Below are 9,735 nucleotides of genomic sequence, written 5' to 3' on the forward strand. Positions count from 1 at the left end.
GAATGAACATATGCATTCGAATATGATTGATGTTTACCAGGAAAAACAGGAATGGCATTCAGGAGATGTCCCGATCATCTGGACATTATCCCATCAGAAGAAAATTCCCAAGAGAAACGCATTTCTCAGCAAATTCCTCAAAAAGATTTTCTCTTCAAAAGAAGTCTTATTCCCCAGCAGGGTTGTTCCAGATTACTATCTTCAGAAGGTGTGATCCCCGCACCCGGACTTGGTCAGATAGTGCATCGGAGGATTATGCATCTTCCTCATTCCCATTTGAAAGGACATCAGAACTTCCAGTTACCTTTGATTCCCCAAGCAGTAGTCCAAGATCCTTCAACAGGATGCCCGGGTTCTCAAAGAATTTCCCCGGCCGAGGGTACTCAAACAAGACAAAAGATCATCAACGATCACAATACATTCACGACCAGCTGACTAGTGGGAATTTATTTTTCCAACTAGAAGCTTGACACATTCACATTCACATACATTAACATTCATACATTCATACATCATACATTCATACATCATACATTCATACATCATATTCATGCGCATATTCATACACAACATAACATGCATATTTCTCCGGGAATATCTCACATTTACATGCATCATAAACATTGCATATCACTAACTTAATTTTTCAGGTAGACGGATATCTTCAACAAAGATGTTCTCAATCACATGCAGTGTTCACCTGAATTCCATGAACGGTTCTCTCAGATATAATCAAGCCAAAGATTCATTCTGATCACTTACCAACTCAAAAACAAGCATCACAGATCTAAGGCGATACCTCAGACGGTTCCAGAACGATCTAGCATCACAGATCTAAAGCGATACCTCAGACGGTTCCAGAACGATCTAACATTGCAGATCTAAGGCGATACCTCAGACGGTTCCAAAACGATCTAACATTGCAGATCTAAGGCGATACCTCAGACGGTTCCAAAACGATCTAACATTGCAGATCTAAAGCGATACCTCAGACGGTTCCACAATGATCAACTTTCAAAAATCTAAAGCGGAAAAACTTAGGACAAGTTCCGTAACGATTATCTTCCAAGACTTAAAGCGGTAACCTGGGACGGTTCCGAAACAGTCAACGCAAAGACTTTCAAATCCTTCATCAAGATATAATCAATGGATTCATTCTGATGAACAAACCATCAACACATTTACCAGGTGGCATCTGAAAGCCCATCTCAGGTAATGTTTCAATCTTCCAACAACACTTCGCAGACAACATTCAAATGCAACTTCCAACATCTCTTCTGATCAAGGTAAGTGCAAATTTTCAGGGCATCTAAATATTCAATCATCTTTTACCTTCAGATTTCAGACAATCTCTTCAGGTCTAAGAAGATTGAATAGGGGCAACTGTTATACCCCAAAATTTTCCCACATATTTTTCAAGAAAACTCCAATCTGAAAATTAAGAGTCTCATATAATCATGGATTTTTATTTCAACAAATATCCTGACATATGAAATACTTAGTTTTTAGAATTCTTCTTACAGTAATTTGGCTTGCAGTTGAATTTATTCTTACGCAAACGCCAAATACTGTTTATTACTTCACACATGCTATTTATTTATTTACAGATAAATAGTACTGACGCAATTAGTATAGAGTTAAATCTTTTTTGCAGGCGCAGAATCAGGAAACTCAGACTGTACTGGTAACAAGTAGATTATTATTATCTTTTGTTTCCCACTAATTTTTGTACTATATTCCATTATTTTCAAAAATCTTTTCAAATCTCTTTTTCAAAAATCAAATCTCTTTTTTTTTAACACTATCTCCACTTTCTTTCAAATCTTATTTCCACTCAAATTTTCCTTTTGTACGGAATCACATCATTCCCCAACATCTCTATCCTTCTTTCCACTCTATAAATACCTCTCATTTTCTTCCATAAAATCTCACATCAAATTCTAATTCATTTCTCAAAATTCCACTTCATAATCCATCTTCTTTTTCTTCCCTAACAAGAATGGCAAAATGGATAGAGACACTACTTCTTACAGTCATCACCATTGCTACGGTGATCATAACTTTCTTCTGCCTGCATAGTCCTGAGGAGTGTGGACTTGCAATGGCTATGCTCCCAATCATCTACATGTTATTGTTCATAGCATGGGTCATTAATCGTCATTCTTAAAATTTGCCGTATTTCTTATTTCTTAAATGTACCGTTCATTCGTCGTACTGTTCAATATAGTATGTAATATTTGTACTGTCAGTATTAAATGTTGTACTATTTGTCATAATATTGCTTAATTACTAAGATAATATTTTGTGTGTTTTCTGCCAGTCAAATATTCCTATTTCTGTGCATTAAATGATTTTCAGGGTTATTATCGGTAATTTTGCCCGCATACAGTAAATATTAGTTATTTATTATGTCTGTGTTTTTCTAACAAGTCATGTAAATAAACTTTCATTTTTCATAAAACATAAAACAAAAACAACAAAAAAGAAAATTAACTTTGATTGTTGATTTTTCACTTTTAACTGCTGTTTCAATACCTGAACAGTCAGTTGACAGCCAAACTGCTGGCAGTACAATTCTCAGTGTTTTGTACCATCAATCAAATCAATCTTTCACAATTCAAAATTCCAAGATTTTTGTTCAAGAAGTCTTCTGAATATCACATGATTAGCAGAGACTCAACACTGCACAAAAATCAGGTACGCTTAACTGTCTCCTACATAAACAGTCCCTAATCAGGGTTTTTCTTGTTTTTACAGGAGCAACAAGTTTTTGAGAGCTCAAATGGATTTCATATACATCCATATATCTCAAAGTACCATCATACAAATTTTCAAACTTCAATTCACTCAGACGCACCGTCAGCAGCTCAAATAGTCAACAGACGACCCGTTTGACCAAAAAAAGTCAACAGACAGTCAAAAATGAAATTTTTTGTCAAAGTCCATATTTTGTCAAAGGATTCATCATTTGATCATTGGATGATCATAATTCATCAAGGAAAGATCAAAAATCAACAAAACCCTAAGATTCAAAATTAGGGTTTTTACCTGAAAAGTCAACTCAAATTTGACTGATCATAACTCTCTCATCCTTCATCCAAAAAATTCAAACCAAAGCTTGTTTTGAAGGAAATTCAATTATATTTCAAATGCCATTGATCCCATGGTCATGGGATTCACCATTTGAAAAATATGATCAAAGACATTACAGGTCATTTTCAAAGTCAACAAAAAGACACTTTTTTCAAAAGGACACACAAGGAGCATCAAAAATCATTTTGACATGAGACCAAAGGCATTGGTTAGAGGACTCTTTGCATGATTTTATCTTACTTTAAGATTAAAATTAAAAGGAAAATGCATGGATAAATGGTAGCTTACAATCTAAGCATGACTCACCCAAAGAACCATCAATTTTCTGCAGAAGATTGGTGCACAAGGCAAGAGCATTGAATGGAGTCAAGACTTGGTCAAAAATTCAAGGTTTTTAATATTTAAAAACCAAGTTTTCAACAAAGGCAACAAAGATTCTTAGCTTCACTTCCAAGCAGCCTTTGGCCTATAAAAGAAGTGGAATACATCAGCAACAAAGAGAGACACGAATTCAGAGCCATTCATAAGCATATATCACTCTTGTAACAACTTGTAAAATTCCAAGAAACTTGAAATTCGAATTTTAAGTTTCAGTCATTTTTAATACAAACTAATCATTCAAACATCATCCCTGAGCTTCACTAAAACTATCTCAATCATTTCCAAGCCTTGAAGCTCACTGAATCGAGCTACACAGGTCATAAGTTGTTCAAACTAAAATCAACTTATATCTCATAACTCACACATATTTAACAAGATGTAGATGCATAATTGTGTTTGGTTTGAAGCTCTGGTCGTTTCTGGAGCTTCAATTGGATTTTAATGGCTGTTTGTAGCATATACCATTTTAGGGTTCTTCAACTCAAATTTAGGGCTTTCTGAAATAGGCAAAATTAGAGGTTCTAAGTAGTACCATTAGGTTCGTATGGATCAGACGAGTTGAATGGTACCATCGCGCCAAATTTCTTTACACGTTTACCCCTATTCGCTATTTTGCAGGTTTGAAGCTCATCAATTACAGCGCTCTTTCATAAAAGCGCTGTAAAAGGCCCTAGCGAGAGGTTGAAGATGATGAGGTGTCCCCACCTCATTGGACAGACAGCGCGCGTACCTTTTTTAAATTTCCTCTGATTCTGTGCTTTGCAGGTGTATTGATCACCACGTGCCTTAACTTCTGGACCATCTGATCTCATTTAATGAAGGATCCAACGCGCCAGATCACTCTTCCCCACCATGCTCCCTCACAAATTACCACACAGGATCAGTATCCTTTTATTTTTTGTTTTATTTTCTATTTTATTTTAATTTCTTTGTTAAATTAATTAAAAATAGTTTTAAAAATCCAAAAAATATACAAAAAATATTTTTAGACTTCTAAAATAATATATTATTTTCTGAAATAAAAATATTTTATTTTTCTTCATAATTTCAATATTTTACATAATTAATTAGTATATATTTATATATTTGCTTTTTAATTATTCTAACCAATCAAAAAATCCTAAAAAAAATTGTTCTTTATGTTAAATATTGTTTATATATCATAAACTAATTTTGTACATATTTTGAATAATTTTCTCTTTAAGTTTTAATTATTTGTATAATTATTTGTATACTTATGTTTTAATTAACTTAAATCAATTTCAAATCAATTTCAAAAATTCCAAAAAAATTAGTTTTGTTTTAAAATCAATTGACAAATTTTTGTACATATTTTTAAACTTAATTTCTAGGTTTAAATATATTTTCATCTTTTTTCTTCATTTTAATTTAATTAATCAAGCATCAGTTATAATTAAAATCAATCATAAAAAATCCAAAAACATGCCTTTTATTTTTCTTGCAATTTAAAATTCCTAGATAAATATATAGGATGTCAAATTCATGTAAATAGGCTAGTTTACATTTCCCGCACAATCGATGTAATAGCGTAGATTTACTTTCCGCACTTTACATTTCCGCATTTTAATTTCCAGCACATATAAACTGCGTGTATGTCAAAGATAAAATTGAACCGTTAGATCACTAACTTCAAAGATAAATATCTGAATCCAATCACAATCCCACTTGCACCTCTTAAGGTAAACCCTTCTCATTCTTTCAAAATCAAAGTCAAATTCTACTGTTTTGAGTACAAAATCGAACCTTGCTTTTATATCCGGTGAAAGGATAGATTTTTAAAGGAAATAGGATAAAGACCTTATAACTCAGGGTAGATCTCCTAGTTTGCTTGCTCAAATCAAAACAAACAAAATTCTCATACACTGTTGATTTTTCAAAATTTTCCAAAAGACAATACTTTGTATACATCCAAACACGGGTTATTACAAAGTTAACGTTCTTTTCAAAATATCTTTCGAAAGATAAACAAGCATTTTGTATACATCCACACACGGATCATTACAAAATTCAATTTACAAAAGTATTTGGGAACCACATATGAGCAATTTCAGAGCAATCAAAAATGATCGACCAACAATTGAGCTAAGCAAACTTAAGAGCCCATGGATAACCATGGATACAAAGGGTGCTAACACCTTCCCTTTGTATAACCTACCCCCTTACCCAGAATTTCTTAAAGGTCTTTTTTCTGTGTCTTTTATAAACCTTTCCTTAATTGGATAAAATAAAAGGTCGGTGGCGACTCTGTGATATTTTCAGAAATGCGAAAGCATTAAACGATAAAAAAGAGTCAGTTCACGTATCTCTACCGAACAGAGGTATGGCCCGGATTAAAAAACGGAGGTCCACACCAGACATGTGGTAACTTTCCCTAATTTGGATGAGCATCTTTCTTTCATTTAAGAGGCATTTGACTGGTATACTTGCACATACACAAGTAAGGTCCCCTTCTTGAATGAAATGAATTTAGTTATTCTGTCACTCCTTTAAATGTTTGTGGTAGAATAGTACAAATACCTCTCTGTAAAGATGATTTCATGTCTCTTTACTGTAAACAGAGACTTAATTCCAAGCTTAAACCTTGAGCTTCAAGCAAGGCACCAAAAAAAAAACATTTAATTTCCCTAGTTAGTTCCCCGAACTACATTAAGCTCTGACTTCCACTAGGGATATGTAGGCATGAAGTTCACAAGGAATCTCAGCGAGCTAATAAAATACCAAAAATAGTCAGTTTGTTTGTCTGTCTGTCTTTCTTTAATCAATTCATTTCCTTCTCCTAATACAAAGGAGAAACTTTCCCAATCATTAGCAATAAACACAATCACAAATGACAAAGAGAAGGTTCCTGTAGAGTACTACAGATATGTAGGGTGCTTAAACACTTCCCTATGTATAACCGACCCCCCGGACTCCAGAATTTCTAGTCTAGGTGAAATCCCCACACATAGCAAACTCCTAGGGTTTAGTTAAGATCTTTTTTCCCCTTTCCTACTCGTAGGACAAATAAGAAAGTTCGTGTGATATCGTAGGAAGAACTGAAACAAAATTCATCCCACCACGGGCGCATTCTCCTTCCAAATTTCGCGTGAAGGGTATAGCGTGCCGTCCTCCCAAGTGAAACGGGGAGGTAAAGAAAATGACCACCACACAAACAAAAGAAAGAAAAAATATGATGTGTTATTTGTGTCATATATGCCACCCTAACAAGGGGAATGGATCGTCGAGCCATGCGACGTTAAACGAAACGCTTCGTGGGAGGCAACCCATGCTTTTAACAACTTAGTTTTCTTTTTGTGTTTGCTTGTTTTTGTTTCAGGAAATAAAAAGGGGGACTTTCTGGTGAATGCTAGGAAGCTGCAGTTAGAGTTGCATTACCCTCTGTGAGTCACCCCTCTCGGGCTTGTTCTGAAACATTGAGGCCAATGTTTAGTTCAAGTTTGGGGGAGGATTTACTCTTGCATTTTTTTAATGTTTTTTTTCTATGATGTGTAAAACCAAACATTGAGTTCTTCCCAAATTTTAACCGAAATTTTAATTTTTGTTGAAGAAGTTTTTGTCCGAAGAGCGGTCGGGAATAGTATATAGAGATGAAGCGAGGATTGTTTGAGGACAGGAAGTGCGGAATAATGTGACAAGAAGTTTGTTTAAGCACCCTTGAGTCCCTGAAAGAGATACGAGTCTAACGTGTAGATTTGCACCATAGTACTTGTCTCCTGAGAAGTACTTATCGAGTAGTTTATTGATATAGTCTGGCATAATTCAGATTCACTTGCATGATGACTGGTTGAAAAAAAAATGAGAGATATAAAGTTGGCACCAAATGATGAAAAGGTGGTAAAAGGCAATCGGCTCGCTAAGTTGGGTAACCCTCACCCGGTTATTCAGCCCAAAGGAGATTGAACCCCAAACGTCGTCCAAAAGGACAATATATAACTGCAAAGTTTGAAAATTTCATCGGTAATAAAAAGTAGCCAATGCTGCTAGTTTGGTGCCAGGAAAAGAAAATAAGAAGCCTCGACTCGTCTCATGAGGCAAATGAGGCAAAGAAAAAGAAGCAAAAAAAAAAAAGAAGAAAAGAAAAAAGAAATAAATTGATTAACTAACGTTTGTTTCTTCTTTAACAAATCTAAACTCTAAGATCCTTGAAACATTGCACACACATTTCACTTCATACATTGCATATACATTTCATACATTGCATTCATATACATTGCATTTGCATTTCATACATTGCATGCATATACATTGCACATACATTTCATACATTGCATACACATGGCATCCAGTCATACACATTTCATAACAGGTTCTCATGACGGATTTCTCATCTCCTCGCTGTTTATTTCAGTCAGAAGAGATGGAATCCGAGGCAAGTATCAAGAATCTCGAAGCACAGAATGCCCAAGTTCAAGTGGCAATTCTGGAACTGGCGAAAGGGCAAGAAGAACTGAAAGCCCTGATAATCAAGAAGAAAAAGAAGCCCAAAGGATCTGCAGGAGTGAGTCACCTGAGAAGAAAGATCAAAATCCCAGTCAAAAAGTTCAAAAAGCCACCGATCCCTGAAACAGTCGGTGATGATGAACAAGACGACAATCAAAGCAACCAGGGTTCTGCTAAACCCTCTCTCTTGTCAAATGAAGAAGATGATCATTCTGGGGACGAACTGGATGATGACAAATACCAACAGCTGGAAGACCGTATGAAAGCTATGGAGATACAAAAAATACCTGGCTTAGATTTCAATGATCTGGGGCTCATCTCGGATGTTGTTATCCCTCCAAAATTCAAAGTTCCAGTCTTTGCAAAATATGATGGAGTTTCTTGCCCGAAACTACATCTGAGATCCTATGTGAGGAAGATACAACCTCATACCACAGATAACAAATTATGGATTCATTTCTTCCAAGAAAGTCTGTCAGGTACACAACTTGAATGGTATTACCAGCTGGAAAATACCAAGGTTCATACTTGGGAAGAATTAGCTGCTGCTTTTTACAAACAGTACCAATACAATGCTGATCTTGCACCAACCCGTACTCAACTAAGGGGCATGTCTATGGGACCAAAAGAAAGTTTCAAAGGATATGCACAAAAGTGGAGAGATATGGCTGGAAGGGTTCAACCACCCTTATCTGATCGCGAACTAGTTGACATGTTCATGGGCACTCTAACTGGCCCTTTCTATAGCCATTTGCTGGGAAGCTCATCATCAGGTTTCACTGACCTGATACTGACCGGAGAACGTGTCGAAAGTGGCATTCAAAATGGAAAAATTCAAACAGGTTCCTTCTCTGGTACTACGAAAAGGCCCATCAGCGGGAGAAATGAGGTCAATGCAACACAAATTCAGAAAAGTCACAAAAATGAACAGCATCAATCTGTAGGGGCAGTTCTGATCTCCGCATCTGCACCTCCAAAAGATCAACAGCCAAAATATACGCATCGACCAGATGCGCCAAGAAGAAATTTCACCAAAATCAACATGCCAATCTCTCAGGCATTGCAGCACTTGCTAAAAGCAGATCTGATCACCTTAAGAGGTCCTCCAAAGAATGTCAACACTTCCTCTCCGAATTATCGCCCTGATGCGACATGTGCCTATCACTCAAACTGTCCAGGACATGACGCAGATCACTGCTGGGCCCTGAAAAATAAAATACAAGACATGATAGATGCTGGTGAAATTGAGTTCGATCCTCCAGAAACTCCAAATGTCATCACTGCACCTATGCCAAAGCATGACAAAACTGTTAACGCTATCCTGGACACTGTTTACATCTATGATGTGAACGAATTATCAACTCCACTCTGCGAAGTCAAAGGAAAGCTAATCCGAGCTGGTTACTTCCCAGGATGTGACCCCGACTGCTTTTACTGCTCTTGCCTGCCCAATGGTTGTGAAAATCTGAGGATGGGAATTCAAAAATGGATGGATCGCCGTATCATTATGTTTGAGAGGCTCCCTTCTATGGACGTGCTGTGCGAAGTCTTTGCAAATGGGGTAAAAATAGAAGATGTCTCAGTGATCTCCAGCTTACCTTTCAAAATCTCTGCTAAGGCTCCATTCAAAATTTCTGCTACACTCAAAGTGGCATCAGTAGTCATTGCTAGTCCAACTCCATTTCCATACTCCTCAGACAAAGCTGTCCCATGGGGATATGACGCTAATGTTTATGTTCATGGAGTTAAGCAGAGTACCTCGACTGAAGAGACCGCAAAGTTAACTACTCCAACTGTGGG

Source organism: Vicia villosa, unplaced genomic scaffold (genome assembly GCF_029867415.1).
Source record: "Vicia villosa cultivar HV-30 ecotype Madison, WI unplaced genomic scaffold, Vvil1.0 ctg.000058F_1_1, whole genome shotgun sequence".
Classification (NCBI taxonomy): Eukaryota; Viridiplantae; Streptophyta; class Magnoliopsida; order Fabales; family Fabaceae; genus Vicia; species Vicia villosa.